The sequence below is a fragment of the Lithobates pipiens genome, unplaced genomic scaffold (assembly GCF_037356315.1).
Source record: "Lithobates pipiens isolate NorthernLeopardFrog02 unplaced genomic scaffold, aLitPip1_a1.2 Scaffold_8, whole genome shotgun sequence".
In the NCBI taxonomy this organism is placed as follows: domain Eukaryota; kingdom Metazoa; phylum Chordata; class Amphibia; order Anura; family Ranidae; genus Lithobates; species Lithobates pipiens.
In genome coordinates this window covers 567,242,906-567,270,103 of record NW_027507903.1, presented here as the reverse complement: position 1 = coordinate 567,270,103, position 27,198 = coordinate 567,242,906, and the positions used below count along the sequence as shown (strand labels likewise).

Genomic DNA, 27,198 nt, shown 5'->3' with positions numbered 1-27,198 from the left:
GCCCTCCTTATCTCATAATCATCCTGATGCTTAATGATGGCTATTAATATAGTTTCGTTTAACGTTAATGGTCTGAACCACCCTGCCAAGAGGTCTTCTCTTTGGAAAGAGGCGGCTAAATTAAATGCTGATGTTCTCTGCATCCAGGAGACCCATTTTGCGGCTGACTCTGTGCCCCAATTTCGCCACAAAAACTTTCCGCACATCTTCATGGCTTCTAGCGCCAAAAAGCAAAAGGGAGTCCTGATTGCTATCAAAGATTCAGTTGCATTCACCATGAAGGACCTTCTGGCTGACCCGGAAGGTCGTTCTCTCATACTGAGCTGTGATCTCAATAACAAACCCTACACTAGTAAACCTGTATGCACCCAACTCTCACCAATTACGATTTCTGAAACGCCTTCACAGGAGAATTTACGCCAACAAGTATGGATCAGTAGTGATATGTGGAGATCATAACCTGACGCCGGATCACACTATGGACACTACATCCACAGCGACAACCACCTTCACTTCAACCTCTCCTACATGCGGAGGACTTGTTTGATGTTTGGAGATGTCAGCACGCTAACGAGCGTGACTATTCCTATCACTCCTTAAGGCATAATACGTACTCTAGAATTGATTTAATTTTAGTTGATAAACATCTCTTGCAGGCAGTGTCCTCTTCCACCATACATGATATTACGTGGTCTGATCATGCTCCCGTCTCTGTCGTGGTGGTGGAGGGGCACACTCCAGGCCCTGCGTATTTGTGGAGGGCTAACCCTCGTATCTTTCAAAAACCGGAACACTCTGTGAATGTGGCTGCCAGCCTCTCTGAATTTTTCTCTTTAAATGACCAGTCGGTTTCGGATCCCATGATGTTGTGGTGTGCGCACAAAGCGTATATAAGAGGTGTAATGTTACAAATATGTGCAAGGGAAAAAAGGCAGAGGACTCAAAAACTTGACCAAATTCTCCATAAAATTAGATCCTTAGAATCACTTAATAAGATAGGTGCGACCTTACAGCTTGCGCACAGTCTTGCCCAATACCGCTCCGAGCTCAGACTTCTATTGATAGAACAATACGACAAACATGTCAGATATTTCAAACTGTCCCACTACTCCTCTGGGAATCGGGCGGGCAAGTTTCTCGCCCAGAGGCTCAGAGCAGCAAGAATTAAATCAAAAATTTTGTACCTGATACATCCTCCAACTAAACGGAAAATTTATAACCCCAAAGAAATAGCAAACTCATTTGCTGAATACTATGCCTCACTCTATAATTTGAAGGACGACCCCAACACCCCTCAACCGAATGAACATACTATACAAGAGTTCTTGGCGAAAATCAAGATGGCCTCCCTTACCCCCGATCAACTTAACTCCTTGAACTCCCCTATTACAGAACCCGAGATTAGAAGAATCATTAGAACTCTCCCTCTGGGGAAGTCCCCAGGCCCAGATGGGCTCCCCAATGACTATTATAGGTCTTTTCAAGACAACCTTATCCCAACACTTATCAATGTTTTCTCAACAGCGATGTCCTCTGCCTCGTTTCCTGCTGAAATGCTTAAAGCATATGTGGTTACAATCCCGAAACCAGGAAAAGAACCCACTTCACCAGCCAACTTTAGGCCGATCTCATTACTTAACTCTGATGTTAAGCTATATGCGAAAATCCTCGCACATAGACTACTCACGATCCTGCCTGGTCTGGTGAGTGCTGACCAGGCGGGCTTCACTCCGGGTAGGCAGGCCTCAGATGCCACGAGAAGAGTTAACATTATGCAATACGCGAGGACCTGTCGGGTGCCTTCTCTGCTCCTCTCTCTGGACTGCAAGTCTGCTAGCACAGCTCCGCTCCAGCAACGGGAACCGAGCGACACACAGCTACCACTGCTGACTTTTAAACGCCTCACCGGACACCTGAAGACCGGGGCACCTGGGCGGAATGTCCAGGAAGCGGAGAGGAGCGGTGGCTCCACAGAAACTGGACGATTTCTTCCGACGGACAGGCCGCGACCCGAGGCAAGATGGCGCCGGCCCATGCTCACGCGTGGCCTCCTCCTCAGACGGCTCTGCAGCAACCAGCCCGGAGAATGGAGAGGCAGATCACCGCCGCTCCCCGGAGGTCTCCACACCGCTGTCTCGAAGCCCAGCCAAATCCAAGCCACGAATGGCTCTGGACATCACATCTGACACAACCCTGAAGGAGATGCTTCTCTCACTCCGCACCTCCATGCACAATGGCATGCTTCTTTGCCTTAACAACTTTAAAACTGAGGTGGGAGAACTGGGCTCACGAGTTGACCATATTGAATCTAAAATGGGAGACTTTGCCACTTCACATAATACCCTGATTGACGCACACAGTGACCAAGCTGCAGAAGTCGCATGGCTCAAAGCTAAAGTCGCAGACTTGGAAGACAGGTCCCGCAGGAATAATATTAAGGTGCGGGGAGTTCCGGAGGATGTCCTCCCTGCACAACTTCAGCAGTATGCACAAGACCTAATGAAGACATTCCTCCCCTCTCTGCCCCATACAGAGCTGCAAATAGACCGTATACACCGGTTGCCCAAACCAGCTTTTCTCCCTGACAATATACCTCGTGACGTCTTAATGAGAGTTCACTTTTTTCAGACAAAGGAGCAACTCATGTCTGCTTTCCGCAAACAGAACCCGCCTGCAGAGTACGCTCGCATCCAATTGTTTGCCGACCTTTCACAGTTTACTATGCAGAAGCGCAAATCCCTTCTGTCGGTAACGAAGGCTTTGCGTAACCACAACATTCAGTACAGGTGGGGTTACCCAGTTAAACTAACAGTCACCCACGAGGGCAAAACTACTGTGATCACCTCCATTGATGAAGGCCTCGCACTGTTGCGGTCATTAGACATTCTCCCTGCCCCGACTTCAGATGGCGCTTCCCCCTCCTCTAACGACCATTTACAAATGGACTGGCAAAAGGTGGTGCACAAGAAGAAAAACAAATGAAGTCAGCCTTGGATACACATTTCACGATGTGTTCGTGTTCTTCTCACAACAATAGTGTTCCTGTTGCACTGAGAACCCCAACTCAGTGCGTTTATTCTTCCCCCCCCTTGAATATGGGCAGATGTTATGCCTCTACGTGCAGGTTTGCACCTATTTTTTTTACAGAACTTTGTTTGCTTGTTTTTCTTTTTGTTCTTTTCTCTTCCCCCCCCTTTTTACTCCTTTCTAGAGGGCCTGCTCGGTCTGCCTGTCGTGACAATCACCGCTCTGCCAGCAAGTCTCCTTACCACAACGGAAGAAGACCTTTGGGACATTCTGGAATCGTGCCTCAGGTGCCCTCCTTATCTCATAATCATCCTGATGCTTAATGATGGCTATTAATATAGTTTCGTTTAACGTTAATGGTCTGAACCACCCTGCCAAGAGGTCTTCTCTTTGGAAAGAGGCGGCTAAATTAAATGCTGATGTTCTCTGCATCCAGGAGACCCATTTTGCGGCTGACTCTGTGCCCCAATTTCGCCACAAAAACTTTCCGCACATCTTCATGGCTTCTAGCGCCAAAAAGCAAAAGGGAGTCCTGATTGCTATCAAAGATTCAGTTGCATTCACCATGAAGGACCTTCTGGCTGACCCGGAAGGTCGTTCTCTCATACTGAGCTGTGATCTCAATAACAAACCCTACACTGTAGTAAACCTGTATGCACCCAACTCTCACCAATTACGATTTCTGAAACGCCTTCACAGGAGAATTTACGCCAACAAGTATGGATCAGTAGTGATATGTGGAGATCATAACCTGACGCCGGATCACACTATGGACACTACATCCACAGCGACAACCACCTTCACTTCAACCTCTCCTACATGCGGAGGACTTGTTTGATGTTTGGAGATGTCAGCACGCTAACGAGCGTGACTATTCCTATCACTCCTTAAGGCATAATACGTACTCTAGAATTGATTTAATTTTAGTTGATAAACATCTCTTGCAGGCAGTGTCCTCTTCCACCATACATGATATTACGTGGTCTGATCATGCTCCCGTCTCTGTCGTGGTGGTGGAGGGGCACACTCCAGGCCCTGCGTATTTGTGGAGGGCTAACCCTCGTATCTTTCAAAAACCGGAACACTCTGTGAATGTGGCTGCCAGCCTCTCTGAATTTTTCTCTTTAAATGACCAGTCGGTTTCGGATCCCATGATGTTGTGGTGTGCGCACAAAGCGTATATAAGAGGTGTAATGTTACAAATATGTGCAAGGGAAAAAAGGCAGAGGACTCAAAAACTTGACCAAATTCTCCATAAAATTAGATCCTTAGAATCACTTAATAAGATAGGTGCGACCTTACAGCTTGCGCACAGTCTTGCCCAATACCGCTCCGAGCTCAGACTTCTATTGATAGAACAATACGACAAACATGTCAGATATTTCAAACTGTCCCACTACTCCTCTGGGAATCGGGCGGGCAAGTTTCTCGCCCAGAGGCTCAGAGCAGCAAGAATTAAATCAAAAATTTCGTACCTGATACATCCTCCAACTAAACGGAAAATTTATAACCCCAAAGAAATAGCAAACTCATTTGCTGAATACTATGCCTCACTCTATAATTTGAAGGACGACCCCAACACCCCTCAACCGAATGAACATACTATACAAGAGTTCTTGGCGAAAATCAAGATGGCCTCCCTTACCCCCGATCAACTTAACTCCTTGAACTCCCCTATTACAGAACCCGAGATTAGAAGAATCATTAGAACTCTCCCTCTGGGGAAGTCCCCAGGCCCAGATGGGCTCCCCAATGACTATTATAGGTCTTTTCAAGACAACCTTATCCCAACACTTATCAATGTTTTCTCAACAGCGATGTCCTCTGCCTCGTTTCCTGCTGAAATGCTTAAAGCATATGTGGTTACAATCCCGAAACCAGGAAAAGAACCCACTTCACCAGCCAACTTTAGGCCGATCTCATTACTTAACTCTGATGTTAAGCTATATGCGAAAATCCTCGCACATAGACTACTCACGATCCTGCCTGGTCTGGTGAGTGCTGACCAGGCGGGCTTCACTCCGGGTAGGCAGGCCTCAGATGCCACGAGAAGAGTTAACATTATGCAATACGCGAGGACCTGTCGGGTGCCTTCTCTGCTCCTCTCTCTGGATGCGGAGAAGGCATTCGACAGGATTCATTGGGGATACATGAAGCTTACACTGCAGAAGTAAGGATAGGGCCTGCAAAGCCAATCGGCCATAATGGCCCTCTACTCCTCCCCCTGTGCACAAGTCTATACGTCTAATATGCTAACGACCACGTTTTCCATATCTAATGGTACTAGACAGGGCTGTCCTCTATCTCCTACTATCTTTAATTTACTCATGGAGCCCCTAGCGGAAAGGATCAGAACTCACCCTAATATTGCTGGCTTCGATCTTCCGCATGGTTCACATGTCATCAATTTATTTGCGGATGATATCATCCTGTTTCTAACCTCGCCACGAACTTCCCTTCCCCACACCCACAGCACACTTATGGAATTTAGTAATATATCCTACTATAAAGTCAACTGCACGAAATCGCTTATTTTTCCATTAGGACTTCCTTCCCCCCTTTGTGAATCCTTACAAAACGCTTTCCCCTACACATGGAGCAAAGAGGGTATAACTTACCTGGGCATAAAAATTACTGATCTAAAGACGATAGCAGACGCTAACTATGGGCCCCTCATAGACAAGCTTACCAAAGAAGCCAAACGCTTGGCTAATACTGAACTGACCTGGACAGGTAGACTTGCTACATTTAAAATGCTACTTCTCCCTCAAGTGCTGTATGTCTTCCGGACCCTGCCTATCCCGGTAAAATCGAAACATATTAAGGCTCTTAACTCTCTACTTAAAAATTTCATTTGGAAGGGTTCGAGACCTAGGTGCGCAAAACCTTTACTGATCAAACATAGGTCGGCCGGGGGGATGGGTCTGGTCGACATGCAGGACTACTACAGAGCTTCCATTCTCTCTCAACTGCGGAAGTGGTTCCACCAACCGATGGACACCCCTTGGTGCACTGTCGAGCGTGCCCTGAGCCCGACCAAGGACCTTATACAGTTGCTGTGGGCTGACGCCCTACATCCAACTCCCACACGGGGTCTTCTCCCCACTCTCCGTGCCTCCTTAGATGCATGGAGGTCCTTTTTAAAACTTCCTCTGCCATCTGACAGACTGACTACCGTCCCAATACCCTTATCGACCTTACAACAGACCATTCCCAACTTATTAATCACAAGCTGGCAGGAAAAGGGACTACACTTTATTTCTGATCTATATGATGGGAACTCTCTTATTCCCTTCGACATTCTCCGTCTTCGTTTTAACTTAACTGCATCTGACCAATATAAATACAACCAAATCTACCACTTTTGCAGGTCAATTACTACACCCACCATTCGCCTTTCAAAAGAGGCCTGGCAATTTTTTCATACGACCCTTCTATCTGTTAAAGGTATCTCCTTATTTTATAATCTATTCCAATGTAAAATGGACTTTGTTAAATCACCCCCCTATCTCAAATGGGAAGCCGACCTCCAGTCGACTTTTACTATTCCACAGTGGAAGGCAGCTTTCAAGTGGATATACAGAGCCTCTAAATGCGTGAACCATTGGGAACTCTCACAAAAGATTGCCCTCCGGTGGTATCTTACCCCATACAGAGTTGCACAGTTCGGTAGGGGTGGATCACCGTTGTGCTGGAGGAGCTGTGGGGAAATAGGCAACTTACTCCATATGTTTTGGACTTGTAAACATCTCACTAGCTACTGGAATTCCATATTCCGTGCGATCTCCAGTATCACGGGCATTATCACTCCCCCCAGCCCGGCCCTAGCCATACTAAATCTAGGAATAGACTCTTTTCCACCAGAATTTAGAATAGTAGTTACCCACATGTTGATAATTGCCAGGTCTCTAATTACAAGACAATGGAAGAACAATAAAGCCCCGGAAGTAGCCGAGGTCTTTTCCACTACGCAGACCCATTATACCTATGAGTCACTAATAGCAGCTGCAGGGGGAAACTCAAAATATTTTGATAGTAAATGGCAGTGTTGGACATCTTGGTACAAACGCAGGGATTGATTGATATCCCCACCCAGGTAGACTGAACTAGACCGACTACACCCTCCCCATCCCCTTTTCTGATTCCCCTTCTTATGCCCCCTATTGCAATTTCTTGTGTGCATAATATTCGGTAGAATAATGTTATAACTGAATACTGGTATGAAGGTACTTGCGCGGCCCGGGGATGTCGGATGGCTACCTTATGTACGAGTTAAGCTATGTCTGATTCACAGTCTGACACTCCCTAGCCGGCGCATTTGTTGAAATTTACATCGGATGGTTTACTCACAGCACTGAACCGATATCCTGTAACTGAGATTTGGGGTTTCTGTTTTCTATGTTCTTTGTATTTTATTTTACCTTTCTCTCCTTCTATTTCTTGCCAGTAGGCCTAAGACAATGTGAGATCGACATATGTTAATTGCTGGGCAAGTTGTTTTCTGTCTGCCCTATGTTTCTTGTATTTTTGTACTTTGAAAAATCTTAATAAAGACTATTTACAAAAAAAAAAAAAAAAAAAAAACCAACACTGAGAGGAATGAAGGTATATAGCAATAGGTGTCCCAAGTATTTGCAGCCAATCTGCTAGCAGTACTCCACCATCTGATTTTAGCAGGCAAATTTCCCTACCCCAGTTGTGAACCATAAATCTAATTTCTAGCACTGCGACTACTGCCTTTTCAGCTGGTAAACTCTGCCCCCTTTCATGAATTTGTGGAATGTGCTGTACCTCAGTGGTATGTTCCAAAATTACATTTCTTTACACGGAAGGCCATTCCGGCTCTCTACTGGCATGTGGAAGGCAATGTTTTGGCCTTGTTGGGCAGGACGATCAGCAGTAAGGTGCATATTACTGCTGACTCATGGCCCAGCAGGCATGGGCAGGGACGTTACCTTCCCTTCACGGTGCACTGGGTAACTCTGCTGGCAGCTGGGAAGGATGCTGAACAGGGTTCAGTATTGTTGGAGCTTGTTCCGCCACCACACCTCCAAAATGCTAGTGGCGATTCTGCCCCTTCCTCTTGTTCTTCCTCTATGGCCTAATCTGCAAAATTGGCCTCATAACCAGCGGTGCTCTGTAAATGTTCAAGGGGCTACGCAAGTACTCAGGCAAAAGATGCAATGCAGTGCTTAAGTTGGTCTGCTGGTGGATCTGGTTGATGCCACACCAGCTTCAGCCAGGAATGGTTGTATGCACCAATGGCACCAACCTTCTCTCCACCCTCCTACAGGGACACTTGACCCATGTTCTATGTTTGGCACACATCTTGAATTTGGTGGTGCAGTGGTTCTTGAGCAGGTACCCAGGCTTACAGGATCTCCGGAGGCAGGCCAGAAAAGTCTGTGGACTTTTCCATCGGTCATACAATGCCACTGCTTAGCTGGCTGACATTCAAAGGGAATGCAGCCTGCCCCCCAACAGCCTCATTTGTGACATGCCTACCAGGTTGAGCTCAATGTTGGCAATGCTGCAATGGCTGCGCATGCAGCAGAGGGTCATCAATGAGTACTTGTGCAAGTATGGCACTAGGACAGGGGAGCGTGGCTTATTTTTGCCACACCAGTGGCTACTGATCAAGGATGCATGCAGTCTCCTGTCGCCATTTGAGGAGGCCACAATGATGGTGAGCAGTGACAATGCATGCATCAGTGACACTGTCCCTCTAGTCTTCCTGTTGGAGCACATGCTTCATGGAATAATGGACAGGGCACTTGAGGCAGAACAGCAGGAGGAAGAGGAGGACTTCTTGCCTCTCAAGGCTCCCTTTATCCAGATAGCATTCCTCCGCGCCCACCAAACACACAGGAGGAAGAGGAGGAGGATTGTGTCAATGTAGGATAACACTCAGCAGCATTCTTCAAGAGATGGTTTTCAGTCCCCAGAAAACTGAGGACTTGTATGTGGCTGGGAGGAGGTTGTTACGGATCATGTGATCCTTAGTGACCAAGAGAACTCAGAATCAAATGCCTCTGCAAACTTGCGCTGCATGATCCTGCAAAGCCTGCAAAAGGACCCTAGGATTTGTGGTATCAAGGAGAGGGCACCCCTTCTTGATCCACGTTACAAGGGTAAGGTTGTAGAACTCATCCTGCCTTCGCAGAGGATGAAAAATCTTCAGGAGACCTTGAAGAAAGGGTACAATTTCTTGGTGCTGGACAACGTGTTGCTGAGGCTTCGTTCAGTGAGAGGAAGAGCGATGTAGAAGGTGGTCGGCTGACCGATGCCTTTAAACAATTTTGCAGTCCTCAGCACCAAGGTCTGATCGGTTCAATCAACCAGCATCTGCATTACATGGTGTAGGAATATCTAGGGGCAAGAGCAGACTTGGAGACCTTTCCAACAGAGCCAATACTGGGTTACTGGGTTTTAAGAATGGACCACTGGCCAGAACTTGCTCAATATGCAATTGAACTACTGGCCTATCCTGTATCCAGCGTTCGTTCTGAACACACATTCAGTGCTGCTGGAGGATTTGTAACGGATCATAGAGTGAGCCTGTCCACAGACTCCGTTGATAGGCTCACATTCATAAAAATGAATCGGTCTTGGATCAGCAGCTATCAAGCACCTGATGCTGATGCAACTGATTGAAAAAATAATAATAACAAAAATAAAATGCTATTGACACCAGTGGCGGCACTACCAGGATCCGCCAGGTCTGTGGGCGATACTACCAGGATCCGCCAGTTCTGTGTGTGTCATTCTGACAAGTTACAGACTTCTGCAGATCTATTAAATAATGATCCTGGGTAGCTATCTGAGATCGTACTGGAGCAACTGCATTGGAAAGACTAAAATATTGTCTTTGAAAGAAGGAGACGCTGGCCTTCAGAGACTATCTTGGAGAAGACCAGAAAGCTAACAAGAATACATGTAATGCATTTTATCAAGTATGACTGCAGCTCTGAGCATAAGCAAGTTTCCGTAGTGTAGTGGTTATCACGTTCGCCTCACACGCGAAAGGTCCCCGGTTCGAAACCGGGCGGAAACAGTTTTTATCTGTTGGATTAAGCTATTTAAAAAAAAAAATTATAATATTACAGTATATACATTTATCACTGTGCTTTTATTGTACCATCATAGTAATACAGTACATATATTGTATGTAATATATATATATATATATATATATATATATATATATATTTTTTTTTTTTTTTTTTTTTTTACAGACCTGTAATACAAAGAGGCTTGCAGTACATAAGTGGGATAAAAAAAAAAACTCCTTTATGAGCCGTCTGGGAAAAAATTTTTTCAGAAAGTAGGTCATCCAATTGCATTGTATGTGTTTGTACACCTATCACTTAGTTCAGAGACCAACAACACTGAAATTGTTGACTTTTACACACAGCTAATTGTCATATTGTACTTGTACACATATCAGAATTCAACTTTCAGATTCCCTGGTGGTCTAGTGGTTAGGATTCGGCGCTCTCACCGCCGCGGCCCGGGTTCGATTCCCGGTCAGGGAAGAAATTGTTTTTCCCACACCTCAGCTTTATATTTTCCTGATCTCCCTGAACTTCACATGAGACATAATAGTACAAACAACCAACTTCATTATATATATATATTTGAAAACAATGCAAGTGAATATGTTAAAAATAAAAACTTGTTGGCGTTTCCATTTTTCAAAACAAATAAAAAAAAAAACAATATACAGACTGCAGGACCGCTATTTATATATTATTATCTTTATAATATATATTTGGAAATAACAGACTTTATTTAATTAAATATTTCACAACCAGCTAAACCCACCCATAGATAGACAGAGAAAGACACAAAAAAGTTGTACATTTTTAAAGGGTTTGTTGGGCTTTGGCATTTTTTTTTTTATTTATTAAGCATTAGAGGAAAATATCATTTGTTTCATCAGTTTTTTCATTCGCGTTTATATATTATTATTATTTTTTTGTTAGGGTTTAGGGGTAATTTATTTATTTATTTACTAATTTTTTTTTTTTTTTTTTTTTAAGGTTAGGTCATTATTTTTTCATTTATTTTTTATTCATTAACTTTTTTTTTTTTAATTCTATATTTTATTTTCAAAAATGTTTATACATATACACAAAAACATTTTAATTGTATACGTATCACAAAACATATCTTAAACATACATCGTTTAATTTTTTATCCGATTATATATAAAACCATTATAGAAAAAAAAAATGTAAAAAAAAAAACGTATTATTATGTATTTATTGTTACGGTTTTATTTATTCTTTTTAATTATTATGTTTCATTTATTCTTTTCATTATTTAATTATTTATTTTATTCTTATTATTATTATTTCTTTTGATCTAACCACTTCAGCTCCAGAAGATCTTTCTATTCAGCACTGTGCTATTTTAACATGCAATTGTGTGGTCATGCAACGCTGTAACCAAATGTTTTTTTTTAAAAAAAAACAAATTCCTGCAAATAGGGCTTTATTTTGGTGATATTTGATCACTGCTGGGTTTTTCATTTTTTATTATATAAACAAAAAAAAAAAAAGGCTGAACATTTTGAAAAAAAAAACTTTTTTTACTTTAAAAATAAAAAAATAAAAAATTCATAAAAATAGGTCAAAATGTATTCTGTTAAATGACTTTGGTAAAAAAAATAAAAAAAATAAAAAAAAAAACAATAATGCGCACCAGTAATTGGATCACATGAGTGTTCACATTCCTATCAGAATTCACAGTTCGCACTCCGATATGTGAACCGACCTGGGGGTGTCATTAACAGTGGTTCGCATAAGGACTTCCTGCGAGTTACATGCAATGCGGGAACTGGCACTGGAATCACGCTGGTGTAAACCGGCACTAGAATCTCGCTGGTGTAAACCGGCACTGGAATCACACTGGTGTGAACCGGCACTGGAATCGCACTGGTGTGAACCGGCACTGGACTCGCACTGGTGTAAACCGGCACTGGAATCGCGCTGGGGTAAACCGGCACTGGAATCGCGCTGGGGTAAACCGGCACTGGAATCGCGCTGGGGTAAACCGGCACTGGAATCGCGCTGGGGTGAACCGGCACTGGAATCGCCCTGGTGTGAACCGGCACTGGAATCGCCCTGGTGTGAACCGGCACTGGAATCGCGCTGGTGTGAACCGGCACTGGACTCGCGCTGGTGTGAACCGGCACTGGACTCGCGCTGGTGTGGGAAACGGCACTGGAATCGCACTGGTGTGAACCGGCACTGGAATCGCACTGGTGTGAACCGCCACAGGAATCGCACTGGTCACACTGGTGTTAACCAGCACTGGAATCGCGCTGGTGTGAACTGGCACTGGAATCGCACTGGTGTGAACCGCCACGTGAATCGCGCTGGTTGCACTGGTGTGAACCGGCACTTACAGATGCTAAAAAGTGTCAGTTGGAGTAACTTCTTTGAATGCTTACAAAGAAACAACCAGCTCAATGCGAAGACCCTTTTCTGAATGAATGGGATGCTGTAATTCTAAAACCTGCCAGGTGATGTCACTACTGTAAGTGAGTTGTTCCTGACCTCTTGCTTAGGCGGAAGGAATACAGCAAGTACAAAAATTAAAATTAATTATTTATTTTATTATTATTATTATTATTATTTCTTTTGATCTAACCACTTCAGCTCCAGAAGATCTTTCTATTCAGCACTGTGCTATTTTAACATGCAATTGTGTGGTCATGCAACGCTGTACCCAAATGTTTTTAAAAAAAAAAAACTAATTCCTGCAAATAGGGCTTTATTTTGGTGATATTTGATCACTGCTGGGTTTTTCATTTTTTATTATATAAACAAACAAAAAAAAAGGCTGAACATTTTGAAAAAAAAAACAACCTTTTTTTACTTTAAAAATAAAAAAATAAAAAATTCATAAAAATAGGTCAAAATGTATTCTGTTAAATGACTTTGGTAAAAAAAAAAAAAAACAATAATGCGCACCAGTAATTGGATCACATGAGTGTTCACATTCCTATCAGAATTCACAGTTCGCACTCCGATATGTGAACCGACCTGGGGGGTGTCATTAACAGTGGTTCGCATAAGGACTGCCTGCGAGTTACATGCAATGCGGGAACTGGCACTGGAATCACGCTGGTGTAAACCGGCACTGGAATCGCACTGGTGTGAACCGGCACTGGAATCGCACTGGTGTGAACCGGCACTGGAATCGCGCTGGTGTAAACCGGCACTGGAATCGCGCTGGGGTAAACCGGCACTGGAATCGCGCTGGGGTAAACCGGCACTGGAATCGCGCTGGGGTAAACCGGCACTGGAATCGCGCTGGGGTAAACCGGCACTGGAATCGCGCTGGGGTAAACCGGCACTGGAATCGCGCTGGTGTGAACCGGCACTGGACTCGCGCTGGTGTGAAACGGCACTGGACTCGCGCTGGTGTGGGAAACGGCACTGGAATCGCACTGGTGTGAACCGCCACAGGAATCGCACTGGTGTGAACCGCCACAGGAATCGCACTGGTGTGAACCGCCACAGGAATCGCACTGGTCACACTGGTGTTAACCAGCACTGGAATCGCGCTGGTGTGAACTGGCACTGGAATCGCACTGGTGGGAACTGCCACGTGAATCGCGCTGGTTGCACTGGTGTGAACCGGCACTTACAGATGCTAAAAAGTGTCAGTTGGAGTAACTTCTTTGAATGCTTACAAAGAAACAACCAGCTCAATGCTGGTTTCTGAATGAATGGGATGCTGTAATTCTAAAACCTGCCAGGTGATGTCACTGCTGTAAGTGAGTTGTTCTTGACCTCCTGCTTAGGCGGAAGGAATACAGCAAGTACAAAAAAGGCAGAATATTATTAGCATTGGGAAATGGGGATAAGCATAGTGGCGAATACTACACAATATCTTGCCATGCATCTGGTTGTACAACAATTATGATTTAAAATTTACACGTTTGAACATGAAATATTTGTAGACTGTAGACACAATGCTCTTGTGTTGCTTATGTAAATAGTCAGCAAATACTTTTCCTTCCTGATGTCACAACTCAAGTCTCAAATCACATTTTACCCAAGAGCTTGCTTACTATCGCCTGACTTAAATAGCTGAAACAGAAAAAAAAATAATAACATGTTTCCGCCCGGTTTCGAACCGGGGACCTTTCGCGTGTTAGGCGAACGTGATAACCACTACACTACGGAAACTCCTGATAGGATACCTGATTGAAAAAAATGGAGAATGGCCTTGGACAGTGTAACTGACAGTAATTTAAAGAGGAAGTAAACCTTGATGAGTTTACTTAATCTTTCATTCCCTGCAAAGCATAATGGATTACTATGCATCAGATAGTAGTCCATTATGTGTCACTTACCTGACACAGGAGCCAGCGAAGTCACCGCTGTCCCCTGCAGTTCGGCGCATCCATCTTCTCGGTGGGTCTCGCTGCTCCGCCGCTGTCATTCGGCGAAGCCGCCACTCCCGCGTGTGCGCATCTTTGACAGTGCCGCTTTCAGTGCGCATGCGCCGTAGACAGCGGTGCCTGTCTTTCGTCAAATATCTCCTAAACCGTGTAGGTTTAGAAGATATTTCTTGGACCTACAGGTAAGTCTTAATCTAGGCTTACCTGTAGGTCAAAGTGTGTTGTAAGGGTTTACAACCACTTTAAAGTGGTTGTAAACCCGATTAAGGCTTACCTGTAGGTCCAAGAAATATCTTCTAAACCTACACGGTTTAGGAGATATTTGCCGAAAGACAGGCACTGCTGTCTACGGTGCATGCGCCGTAGACAGTGGCACGCAGGCGCACTGAGTGCGCCGCGGTGAACAGCGATATGCTGCAAGTGGCGGCTCCTGTGCACATGCGTGGGAATTACGTCATCAGGGCTTCGCCGAATGACAGCGGCGGAGCATCGAGACCCACCGAGAAGATGGATGCGCCGGACTACAGGGGACAGCGGTGACTTCGCTGGCTCCTGTGTCAGGTAAGTTCCGGCAATATGGATGAAAATCATTGAGAAAATGGCATGGGTAGCCCCCCTGCCCATTACCAGCCCCTTTGGGTCTTGTACGGATATTAAGGGGAACCCCGTACCCATATTAAAAAAAGGAAAGACGTGGGGCCCACAGGCCCTATATACTCAGAACAGCAGTATACAGGCGGTGCAAACAAGACAGGGACTGTGTAGGTTTGTTGTGTTAAATAGAATCTGTTTGTAATTTTGAACTGGTACATTTTTAAAGTGTAGCTCCAGTCAAAAAATCTATTTTTAAGCTTTTTGGAAAACATAGGGAAGGGTTATCACCCCTGTATAATTTGTTTTGCCGTCCGTCTTTTTTCATCTCACTTCCTGTTGTCTCCTTCCCTTTGCAAGTAGGAGATGTTTGTAAGTTGGATGTTTGAAAGTAGGGGCTTGCCCTATATGCTCTACAGAAATGGTGGAACAAGATGTTGGTGTTGCCACAACATTGCAAGCCCTCAAAGTGACTCTTGGTGGGTGCTGGAGCACCCTGCTGTGAACGATTATATCAAGAATTGTAATTACATGCCATTGTTGAACAGTGGTAGAAAAATTGAGCCTTTGGTGGTTGTGGTGCTGGTGCAGTTACTCTCGGTGGGCACAGGAACGGGCCCTGCTGTGAAATATAGCAAGAATTGTAATTACATGCCCCTGTTAAACAGGGGCAGAAAAATTGGGCCTTAGGCACTGGTGCTGGTGCCGCGACACTGCAAGCTCTCCCATATACTCTAGTTGTAGTGCAGGAATGAGCCCTGCTGCAAAGCATTGCATCAAAAATTGTAATTAAACGCCCCTGTTAAACAGGGGCTGAAAAATTGGGCCTTAGGCACTGGTGTAGAGGTCAACCGATATGGGTTTTTCTCTGGCGATGCTGATGCCGATATTTAGAAATCGTGGCGGCCGATGGCCGATATATGATGCCGATTTTTTTGGGCCGATATGTTAGGCCGATTTTTTATTTATTTTTTCCTTTTTTCCCCCCCCCCCTTCATCTCATAAAATCTAAGTTGGATACCTTTCACACTGGGGCGTTTTTCAGGCGATTTTGGGCTAAAAATAGCGCCTGTAAATTGCCTTCAAAACGGCTCCCCTGCAGTCTGTGTGAAAGCCCGAGTGCTTTCACAATGAGGAGATGCGCTGGCAGGACGTTAAAAAAAAAAAAATCCTGCAAGCAGCATCTTTGGAGAGATGTAAACCGCTCCTCCACCACTCCTGCCCATTGAAATGAATGGTCACCACTGCTGAAGCACATGCAATGCGATTTTGCAGAAGTGATTCACTGCCCCGCTAGCAGCCGAATAGCGGGGCTAAAATGACGGTAATTCGCTGCTAAAACTTGCAGCGTTTTACCGTCAACCCTGGCCCGATCCAGTGTGAAAGCAGCCTTAATAAGTGATGCAGAAAATTTCTTTAATTTTATACATTTATTAAACAAAACAAACCTCCAATCAGTTCACTTGTATGTATAATTTAGATTAAAAAAAACTATTTATTAAATACACAAAAACGGGTACTCAAAACTTTTGGACAAAAAAAAAAGGGGCTAACTTGCGTTTGAAAGACCTCTGCGCAAATACCGCGTCACATAAAATATTGCAACAACCGCTATTTTATTCCCTAGGGTCTCTGCTAAAAAAATATATATAATTTTTAGGGCTTCTGAGTGATTTTCTAGCAGAAAATACTGGATTTTTACTTGTAAGCAACAAGTGTCAGAAAAGATTTAGTCTTTAAATGGTTAAACTGAGAACTTCTACACAGGGAGTTCAGCCCATTGAAGAAGAAACATTGTATCACTTTGATCTTTTCTTGGCAGCCTGCCCAGAGAGGAGGAAAGTCCTTCACTGATGTCTTCAGGCAACTTACATTGACTTCTATTACAGAAGTCTTTTGCAAGTCGCGCTGAACATGTAATCGGCTTTTTTATCAGCACAATCGGCCGATGCTGATTAATTAAAAAATGCCAAGTATCGGCCGATATATCGGTCAACCTCTACACTGGTGCTGGTGCCACGACACTGCAACCTCTCCCATATACTCTAGTTGTAGTGCAGGAATGAGCCCTGCTGCAAAGCATTGCATCAAAAATTGTAATTAAACGCCCCTGTTAAACAGGGGCTGAAAAATTGGGCTTGTGGCATCACCCAGAACCAAAAATGTTCTACCAACGTATCAGCGGAGGAGGAAGAGGATAGACAATCAACATAACAGGACAGTCACTCAGCATCAGCATAGGCAGTCTTGAAGGGATGTGATATTTCAAAAAAAATTATTCGGTTACATCAGCTTCAGGTGCTTGGTAGCTGTGGGTGATCCAAGACTGATTCATCTTTATGAAGGTCAGTCGATCAACCAAGTCAGTGGACAGGCGCAACCTGTGATCCGTAACAAAGCCACCAGCAGCACTGAAGGTGCGTTCCGAAAGAACGCTGGATGCAGGACAGGCTAGTAGCTCAATTGCATACTGTGCAAGCTCTGGCCAGTGATCCATCCTCAAGACCCAGTAAGCCAGAGGATTTTCGGTGGGAAAGGTGCCCAAGTCTGATCTTGCCCCTAGGTATTCCTGCACCATGTAAATCAGACGCTGGCGATGGTTGCTGGAACCGATCATACCTTGGGGCTGCGGACTAAAAAATTGTCTGAACGCATCGGTCAGACGGCCACCTTCTCCACCGCTCCTTCTGACCGATGCCTCAGCAAAATGTTCTCCAGGACCAGGAGTTTGTAACCTCCCAGTATCTGGGAACGCGTTGCACAGACCTTTCTGCAAGGCCTCCCGGAGATGTCTCATCGTCTGCTCCCTCTACGACGGCAAGATAAGGTCGGCAACCTTACCTTTGTACCGTGGATCAAGGAGAGTGGCCAGCCAGTAATAGTCCCTCTCCTTGATCCGAAGAATACGAGGATCCTTCCGCAGGCTTTGCAGGATCAGGGAGGCCATGCAGCGTAGGTTAGCTGAGGCATTCGGTCCGGAGTCCTCTGGGTCACTAAGGACAACATGATCCACAGCTACCTCCTCCCAGCCACGTACAAGTCCAAGGGTTTCTTGGGACTGTAAATCATCCCTACAAGACTACTGCTGCTGCTGATGCTGAGTCCCAGCCTCCACCTCCATGCTGACACAATCGTCGTCCTCCTCCTCCTCGTCCTCTTCCTGTGTGATGGGTGGGACAGCAGGAACACTGTCTGGATAAAGGGGGCCTTGAGAGGCAAGGAAGTCCTCCTCTTCCTGCCTCTGTTCTGCCTCAAGTGCCCTGTCCATTATACAACGCAGAGTATGCTCCAAGAGGTGGACAAGAGGTACAGTGTCAGTGATGCATGCACTGTCACTGCTCACCAGTGGAGTCAGTGCCCTTATCATCCCCTCCCTCTTCATCGCTGGAGCAAACCTGGCAGTATGCTGCAGCTTGTGGAACATGACTGCCAGATTGCTGTCCTTCTTGAGCATCCCCTCTCTCTGCGCTAACGCTTCTGCCTTCCTCTAGCTGAGTATCATCATCAGAGCCTACAAAACACTGGGCATCCTCCTGGAGCATGTACCCAACACTGTGCTCAAAGAGTTCAGGGGACTCCTCAGGAGGACGTGGTGGGTCCTCTAGCTGAGTATCGTCATCAGAGCCTACAAAACACTGGGCATCCTCCTGGAGCATGTACCCAACACTGTGCTCAAAGAGTTCAGGGGACTCCTCAGGAGGACGTGGTGGGTCTAGGGAAGGAGTCACTGATGATGACATTGAGACGAGGGAAGACGATGCATTGGCAGCTGCTTTGCTAGTACCCTGAGCCTGGGTGAGAGAGGATGAGGAGGATGAAGAGGGCTTGGTCATCCACTCTACCAAGTCTTCGGCATGATGCGGCTCTAACATTCGCAGCGATACCTCACATGTGGGGTTTGAACACCATTTTCATATGTGGGCGGGACTTACGTATGCGTTCGCTTCTGCATGCTAGCACATGGGGACAGGGGCGCTTTAAAAAAAAATGTATTGTTCATTTTACTTTATTTTAGTTTGACATTTTTTCCCCCAAAAATTAATTTTTTGATCACTTTTATTCCTATTACAAGGAATGTAAACATCCCTTGTAATAGGAATATGGCATGACATGTCCTCTTTACAGTGAGATATGGGGTCAATAAGATCCCACATCTCACCTCTAGGCTAGGAAGCCTGAAATGAAAAAAATATTCTGGCTTTGATCGTATTGGCGAGTCGGTAGAAGCACCGGAGGGCGGCGGGAGGCCCCTGCTATTGGGCACGGATATTAAAACTTTTATAAATTGTCACAACAATCTTTTTTGTTAAACCCATCGATAAGTAGTAATTTTTAAGTTAAAGAGATTTGTGAATTGGCACGTACATCATATTTAAAGGTATAGCGCCAACTCTACCAAATTTCTCCTTTATAAACATTAGACATCGGCATAAGTAAATACTATGAAATAACATGAATAATTTGAAATAATAAGATCAAAAAAAAAAAAAACACAGCATATCATTTAAGTAAAAAAAAATATGTATATTAATAAGAAAAAAAAAAAAATCACCTAGCAGAGGATGGTTTCGATCCATCGACCTCTGGGTTATGGGCCCAGCACGCTTCCGCTGCGCCACTCTGCTACACATGCATGTTGCTGTCCTATGTTCAATGTGTTTCCTATATACCAAGCATCCAAGTAAGTGTTCTGCTGCTGAAAATAATACTCTGAGTTACACATGCAGCACAGTGAAGCTATATAGGTCTCTGTGGCGCAATCGGTTAGCGCGTTCGGCTGTTAACCGAAAGGTTGGTGGTTCAAGCCCACCCAGGGACGCTTGTTTTTTTTTTTTTTTTTTTTTCCATACACAGAATTTATGATTAGCAGCTATTTAAAACGTGACAACGCTCTGCTGTAATGTAGAGTTTGCATGGCCTTTAGGCTTGTTCATCTAAAGCACATCTATGTCAAATATAATTTCTAGAGAATCTTCTGAAAAAAGGCAGCCATCGCAAAGCTTTTATAAAGTTAACAAGGTGATATACATAATTATACATAAAAGAGTTGCTAATACAACTTTCTATGATTTCAAATGGCAAAAATTACATTTACAGTTCAAAGGGCAAAGCCAGTTCTTAATTTATTAATAATAAAAGAAAGAAAAAAGTCCATTGCAGATCACTCTTCAGGACGCATTAATATTTAGTATTTTGTTATTGTGCGCAAAATTGTGCAACGTTTTTGCACCACAGGGCCGTCCTACGTGTGACAAATACGGCAGCTCATAAGCTTTGTGTGTTTTATTTTATTTTTTTAACCATGCATTTTGAAACTTTTAACATGTTTTTTTCTTTGCACAACAAAACGCGCTTCTTTTTCACTGCATTTGGGCTGTCATTAACAATGAATGGCTACACAAGCTCCACAGATGTTTTTCATGCCCTTCTTAACCCCTTAAGTAACAGACGATTTCCCCCCTTAAAGCGGAGTTCCGTTTAAAATATTTTTTTTAAAAAAAGTCAGCAGCTACAAATACTGCAGCTGCTGACTTTTAATAATCAGACACTTACCTGCCCCAGGGTCCAGCGATGTGGGGGTAACAAAGCCCCGCTCGCCTCCCCCTCTTCTCTGAGGTGCCGGCGTTGTCACTGTGGCCGCACAGCTGGGGCTTCACAGCGGGGCACACACTGTGCATGCGCGAGCTGCACGCCGTGACTGGCCGGCAATCATCTGGGACTTGGCACGTATCCCAGATGATTGCCGGGAGGGAGGGGGAGAGGTGATCTCCCTTCTGGGGGCTGCGGTGTGCCGGGAGGAAGTGGGAGCTTTAACCCTCAAAAAAGAGGGTATCCGCTCCCCTTTCCCCAAAAAAGTGGCATGTCAGGGGGGGTCACCTTCCTTTAAAATAGAAGTTCAATTTTTGGGTGGAACTCCGCTTTAATGACCAGGCCATTTTTTGCGATACGGCACTGTGTCGCTTTAGCTGACAATTGCGCTGTCCTGCAACGTATCCAAAACAAAATTGACGTCCTTTTTCCCCCCATAAACAGAGCTTTCTTTTGGTGGTATTTGATCACCTCTGTGTTTTTTATTTTTTGCACTATAAACAAAAAAAGAGCGACAATTTAAAAAAAAGCTCAATATTTTTTCATTTTTACTATAATAAATATCCCATTTTTTTTATTATTATTATTTCTTCATCAGTTCAGGCCAATAAATATTAGTTTACATATTTTTGGTAAAAAAAAAAAAAAAAAACGCAATAGGTGTATATTGATTGGTTTGCGCAAAAGTTATAGCGTCTACAAAATAGGGAATGGATCCATAGCCTTTTTATTAAAAAAAAAATAAAAAATGTCACTAGTAATGGCGGTGATCAGCGATTTTTAACGGGACTGCAACATTGCGGAGGACAGATCGGACACTTTTGACACTGTATTGGGACCAGTGACATTCATACAGCGATCGGTGCTATAAAATGAAAGATGAATTATTAAGATTGCGCTATGGACAGATTCTGCAAAGATTACTAGCTGAAAGGATAGATGGAAGAAGGTTGGCCGGCATTGTTCGCCGGCGTTGCTGCCTGTTTACCAATGTGAAGTTGCACGTCCTTGGCCACCTTATCCTATCCTTTTGCTTTAAAGACTTTATGCGTTTTTTAGCAACTGAGTGATGCGATTTGGAAAAAATTATTTTGGACATTGAAAGATTTTCTCTTGCTATTTATACGATCACTTTGGATTGTTACTTCTGGAACTTACAGTTATAGAATACTGCCTTTAGACCACTAACGTTTTGGATTGTGGTTTATATATATTTTTTTACATATATTTTTTATTCATTTTATTTTTATATTTGATATATTCATTATTGTTTATTGCACATGTGTAATTTTGGGCTGCACATTGTTGGGCATTTTATAACATATATATTAACACGAAGTTATAAGAGGTACACTTACAGATATTCGGTAAAGACCACCGTACGGTGGACACCAGAAGACCACATATTTCACTTTGGTTTATGCTATTTATTATATAAGTTTTTTGGGTCAATAAACACAATAAATAAATACACAATAGCAGATAATAGCAACATTGAATAGATCACATAATAAAACCAACACATTTATTTTTTGCACTTAGGTGCACGTTAGGAAGGGTTTTAGCACCAAAGCTTAATTTATATTCTATATTTCCGGTGCTATAAAATGCACTGATTACTGTAAAAAAAAAAAAAAAAAACTGTCAGGGAAGGGGTTAACACTAGTGGTGATCAAAGGGGTTAAATGTGTTCCCTGGGATGTGTTTATAACTGTGGGAGGAGTGTACTGACGGGAGGAGGAGAGAGATCGCTGTTCCTGATTACTAGCAACAGACGATCACTGTTTTCTCCCGTGTCAGTACGGAGATCTGTTTTTTTACACTGACAGATCCCCATTCTGGCTCTCTGTGGAGCGATCGTGGGTGGCCACCGGTCACTCGCATTGGCTCCCCCGATATTGCACCTGCTATAGCTCTTAAAAGAGCTGATGTATATCTACGGCAATTTGCAGGGCCGACCTGCTGCAGTATATTGAAGGCAGCTACTCAAAAAGTGGTTAAAATGCCAGTGAAATTGCGCAATTTTATACACGTTCACAAAATGCCAAAGTGCTTATGCAGCCTAAGAGGGCATCGCACATGTGAACGAGTCCTGAGGCTCCATTCACACCTAAATGTTTTGAAAACACACACAAAATCACACATTTTTTGCAAACGTTTACAGAACATTTACAAAACACACACAAAAAAAAAAAAAAAGCATGCAGCACTTGCAGCATCATTCATTGTCGGTGGCAACCCAAAGGCAGCAAAATGCGCTACATGCGGAGGGCAGCCTATTTACTTCAATGGCCTGTCCTAAGCGTGACACACGTGCCCAAAGTAGCTTGTGTAATGTTTTTGACTTTGCAGTTGGCGAATTTGTTGATAGTTTTTCCGCTTGCTGCCTTTGGGATGCCACCAGCAATGAATAGCGCTGCAAGTGCTACAGGCGTTTTTTTTTTTTTTGCTTGTTTCGTAAATGTGTGCAAATAATTCAAAGCTTTCATACAAGCAGCATGAAAATGGGTAATATACATAAATATATAATTGTTAATAGAACTTTGTATCAAATACCAAATAAAATGAATGGTAGTTATTTTGATAAATAATATATCTGCTAGAAATAGATACATTTACAGCTCAAAAGCGAAAAGCCGCCTTTAACATTACGTATACATATCCCTATCTTTTTTTTTTTTTTTTAAATCAAAAAAGACTCTTTCCCTGACCGGGAATCGAACCCGGGCCGCGACGGTGAGAGCGCCGAATCCTAACCACTAGACCACCAGGGAAGATGTGTGGAGCTGATCAGTGTGTAGTACAGAGTACTGATGATAGAACACTCGTGGATCATTTCTTCTGTTAAATTGATGCTGTATTGTTACATTTACACAATGCACTTCATTTCTACTGTACACCACAGATTGGAATTTTTTTTGTATTCTAATTAATTTTGTGTTTTCCTATGAAATTAAATACACTAATATCCATAGATTTCCTTCTCCCAACAGTCAATCATAAATCATAAGTATGCATATCCAAACAAAATTATTATGTAGTTTAAGGAACATACACAAAGATGCATATCAAGATTAGATTAAAAAAAAATAAAAAAAATATTCGCCCAACGTGGGGCTCGAACCCACGACCCTGAGATTAAGAGTCTCATGCTCTACCGACTGAGCTAGCCGGGCGCTTATTTTAAGCCAAAGGAAATATATTGAACAGCACTGGGGAAGGATGTGAGAATTAGCAGGTGAAATAATCAGGAACAGTATTTTGAAAGAGGAAACTTGAAACTTCTTGTTGAATTGTATAGCAAAAATCTATGTCATTTATACTTCTTACACCACGACCCTGTATGGGTACCCAAGTCATTTTTCAAACAACTAAACAGTATCACTAGCTCGTTCCTTTGGGCTCCAAAACCACCACACATAGGACTCAAAGTACTTCAAGAACCCTTGGGACAAGGAGGGTTGGCCCTACCTGACTGGATGAAATATTACTTACCTGGTCAAATGGTCTTTGTCCACAAATGGTTGATTTCGGATGAAGGGGATTTTGTCACAGTTGTGGAAGCGACTCATCTGGGGTCGTATGAGTCTCTTCGCTTGGCCATCCACAGAGGCATCAAGTCTGACTTACCTCTCACGATGGCTATGAAGGCCAATATTAGGGCATGTGAGGAGGTGGTACAGTTAGCCTGTCCGAGCTATTTGGGCTTCTCACAGCAGATCCTGCTGTGGGGAAATCCTAAGCTGCCCCATTTCTACTCATTCCCTGATCCAATGGTGTGGGTGGTCAAGGGCATAAAGCTTCTGAAGGACATTACGAGGGAAGGGACTCTCCTGACGTTTGACCAATTTGAGTCCAGGCAATGATCTCCCTAACTCTTACTTTTTCAGATTCATACAACTTCGCCACGCCTTACAACCTCAATTTGGTGTCCGGGGGTAGAATCCTTCCCATCAACTATGGAAGACATGCTTATGGGATCGACCTGTCATGTACAAAAAAATGTTTAAGAAGAATCCGGTAGCACTGATAAGGTGTAGAGAGCACTGGGAGGGGGAAGTCCCTGACATAAATGGGGAGGAATGGGATGACATGTGGGACCATCCCTCCAAACACTTGGTCTCTGCATGAGATAGATTAATTCAATTCAAATGTTTGCGTAGAATTTATTTCACTCCTGCTAGACTTGCAGTAATCTACCCGTTGGTCTCCACAGACTTTTGGAGATGTGGCTTTTCACCGGCTGATGCATCATCTGGGAATGTCCTCAAATAAAGATCTTCTTTTGTTTTAGCAGAGGCCCTAAAGACTAAAATTGCAATTTTTGCAATATTTTACGTCACACTGTATTTGCGCAGCGGTCTTTCAAATATAATTTAAAAAATATATATATATACACTTTAATGACCTCAATACAGTGCACTTACAACCCCTTCCTGCCCAGACCAATTTTCAGCTTTCATCGCTCTCACACTTTGAATGACAATTACTCAGTCATGCAACACTGTACCCATATGAAATTTGTGTATTTTTTCACACAAATAGAGCTTTCTTTTGGTGGTATTTAATCACTAGTGGGTTTTTAGTTTTTGTGCTATAAATAAAAAAAGACCATACATTTTGTGAAAATTTATACTGCTACATATCTTTGGTAAAAGTCACCCAAATTAGTGTATATTATTTGGTCTGTGCGAAAGTTATAGAGTCTACAAACTATGGTGCCAATCATTGAAAATTGATCACATCTGATCACACCGGATGTACTGAAGGCCTATCTCATTTCTTGAGACACTAAGGCTACTTTCGCACTGGGGCGGGCGGGCATTGGTGGTAAAGTGCCGCTACTTTTAGTGGCACTTTATCCTCGTTTTAGCGGCGCTATACGGCCGCTAGCGGGGCATTTTTAACCCCCACTAGTGGCCGAAAAAAGGTTAAAACTGCCCACAAAGTGCCACTTTGCCAGCGACTTGTCGGTGCTGCCCCATTGTTTTCAATGGGCAGGGACGCTTTAGGAGCGTATACATCGCTCCTACGGCGCTGTAAAGATGCTGCTTGCAGGATTTTTTTTTACCGTCCTGCACCACACTGCTCCAGTGTGAAAGCACTTGGGCTTTCACAATGGAGAAACAGGAGAGGCTCTTTACAGGCACTATGCAGCCGCTATTTTTAGCGCTATAGCACCTGTAACACGCCTCAGTGTGAAAGTAGTCTTACAAGTCAGGAAAGTACAAATACCCCACAAATGACCCCTTTTTAGAAAGTAAACATTCCAAGGTATTAACTATGTAGCATGGGGAGTTTTTTAAGTTGTATTTTTTTCTCACAATTCTTTGCAAAATTACGATTTATTTTATTTTTTTATTTTTTTACAAAATTGTCATATTAACAGGTTATTTCTCACACACAGCATATGCATACAACAAATTATACCCCAGAATACATTCTGCTACTCTTCCCCGAGTATGGCGATACCATGTCTGAGACTTTTACACAGCCTGGCCACATGCAAAGGCCCAACATTGAAGTAGCACCTTCAGGAGTTCTATGAGCATAAATGACACATCTCATTTCTCAACCACCTATTACACTTTTGAAGGCCCTGGAGCACCAGGACAATGGAATTGCCCACAAAATTACCCCATTTTGGAAAGAAAACACCCCAACATATAATCTATGAGGCATAATGAGTCTTTTCAATGGTTCGTTTTTTTCCCAGAAGTTTTTGGGGGAAAAAAATTAAACCTTTTTTTTTTTTTTTTTTTTTTTTTTTTTTTTTTTACACAAAGTTGTCAATTTATAAGATATTTCTAACACATAGAATGTATATAGCAAAAATGACACCCCAAAACACATTCTGCTACTCTTCCTGAGTATGACGATACCACATGTGTGAGACTTTTACACAGCCTGGCCCAACATTGAAGTAGTACCTTCGGGCTTTCTAGGAGCATAAATTACATATCTCATTTCATTCCTACCTATCAAACTTTTGAAGGTCCTGGAGCACCAGGACAGTGGAATTACCCACAAAATTACCCCATTTTGGAAAGCAAACACCCCAATGTATATTCTATGAGGCATGGGCTGCAGATAGGTACTCGGGTATTCTGTTGGGCTGCAGATAGGTACTCGGGTACTCTGAGCTGGTGACAGGTACTTGGGTACTCTTATGGCCTGGTGACAGGTACTCGGGTACTCTTATGGCCTGGTGACAGGTACTCGGGTACTCTTATGGCCTGGTGACAGGTACTCGGGTACTCTTATGGCCTGGTGACAGGTACTCTTATGGCCTGGTGACAGGTACTCGGGTACTCTTATGGCCTGGTGACAGGTGCTTTGATGGGTGGTGACATCAGTGTGATTGGTGTACACTGTAAGCGGTAATGAGATGTTACCACATTCTCCTTCTCACACATGATCGGTGTGTGAGGAGGAGAACCCGGTAACATTTTGTTTTGTTACCCCTCTGTGTTTACATTTAGTGATCGGCTGTGAAAGGATCACAGCCTATCACGTGGTAAACAGCCGCCAACTAATGGCTGTTTACCAGCATCGGTGACACGCTGCCACCG

General features: G+C 43.6%; 5 non-coding genes across 5 annotated transcripts; 3 read left to right on the top strand and 2 right to left on the bottom strand.

Moving 5' to 3' along the window:
• Positions 1 to 10,008: 10,008 nt before the first annotated feature.
• Positions 10,009 to 10,081, top strand: TRNAV-CAC (transfer RNA valine (anticodon CAC)). The gene has a single exon. It is a non-coding gene; the product is annotated as a tRNA-Val (tRNA).
• A 409-nt stretch (positions 10,082 to 10,490) lies between these two features.
• Positions 10,491 to 10,562, top strand: TRNAE-CUC (transfer RNA glutamic acid (anticodon CUC)). The gene has a single exon. It is a non-coding gene; the product is annotated as a tRNA-Glu (tRNA).
• A 3,596-nt stretch (positions 10,563 to 14,158) lies between these two features.
• Positions 14,159 to 14,231, bottom strand: TRNAV-AAC (transfer RNA valine (anticodon AAC)). The gene has a single exon. It is a non-coding gene; the product is annotated as a tRNA-Val (tRNA).
• Positions 14,232 to 19,782: 5,551 nt separating this feature from the next.
• Positions 19,783 to 19,856, top strand: TRNAN-GUU (transfer RNA asparagine (anticodon GUU)). Its single transcript has one exon. It is a non-coding gene; the product is annotated as a tRNA-Asn (tRNA).
• A 3,873-nt stretch (positions 19,857 to 23,729) lies between these two features.
• TRNAK-CUU (transfer RNA lysine (anticodon CUU)) lies at positions 23,730 to 23,802 on the bottom strand. The gene has a single exon. It is a non-coding gene; the product is annotated as a tRNA-Lys (tRNA).
• Between the last annotated feature and the right edge of the window lie 3,396 nt (positions 23,803 to 27,198).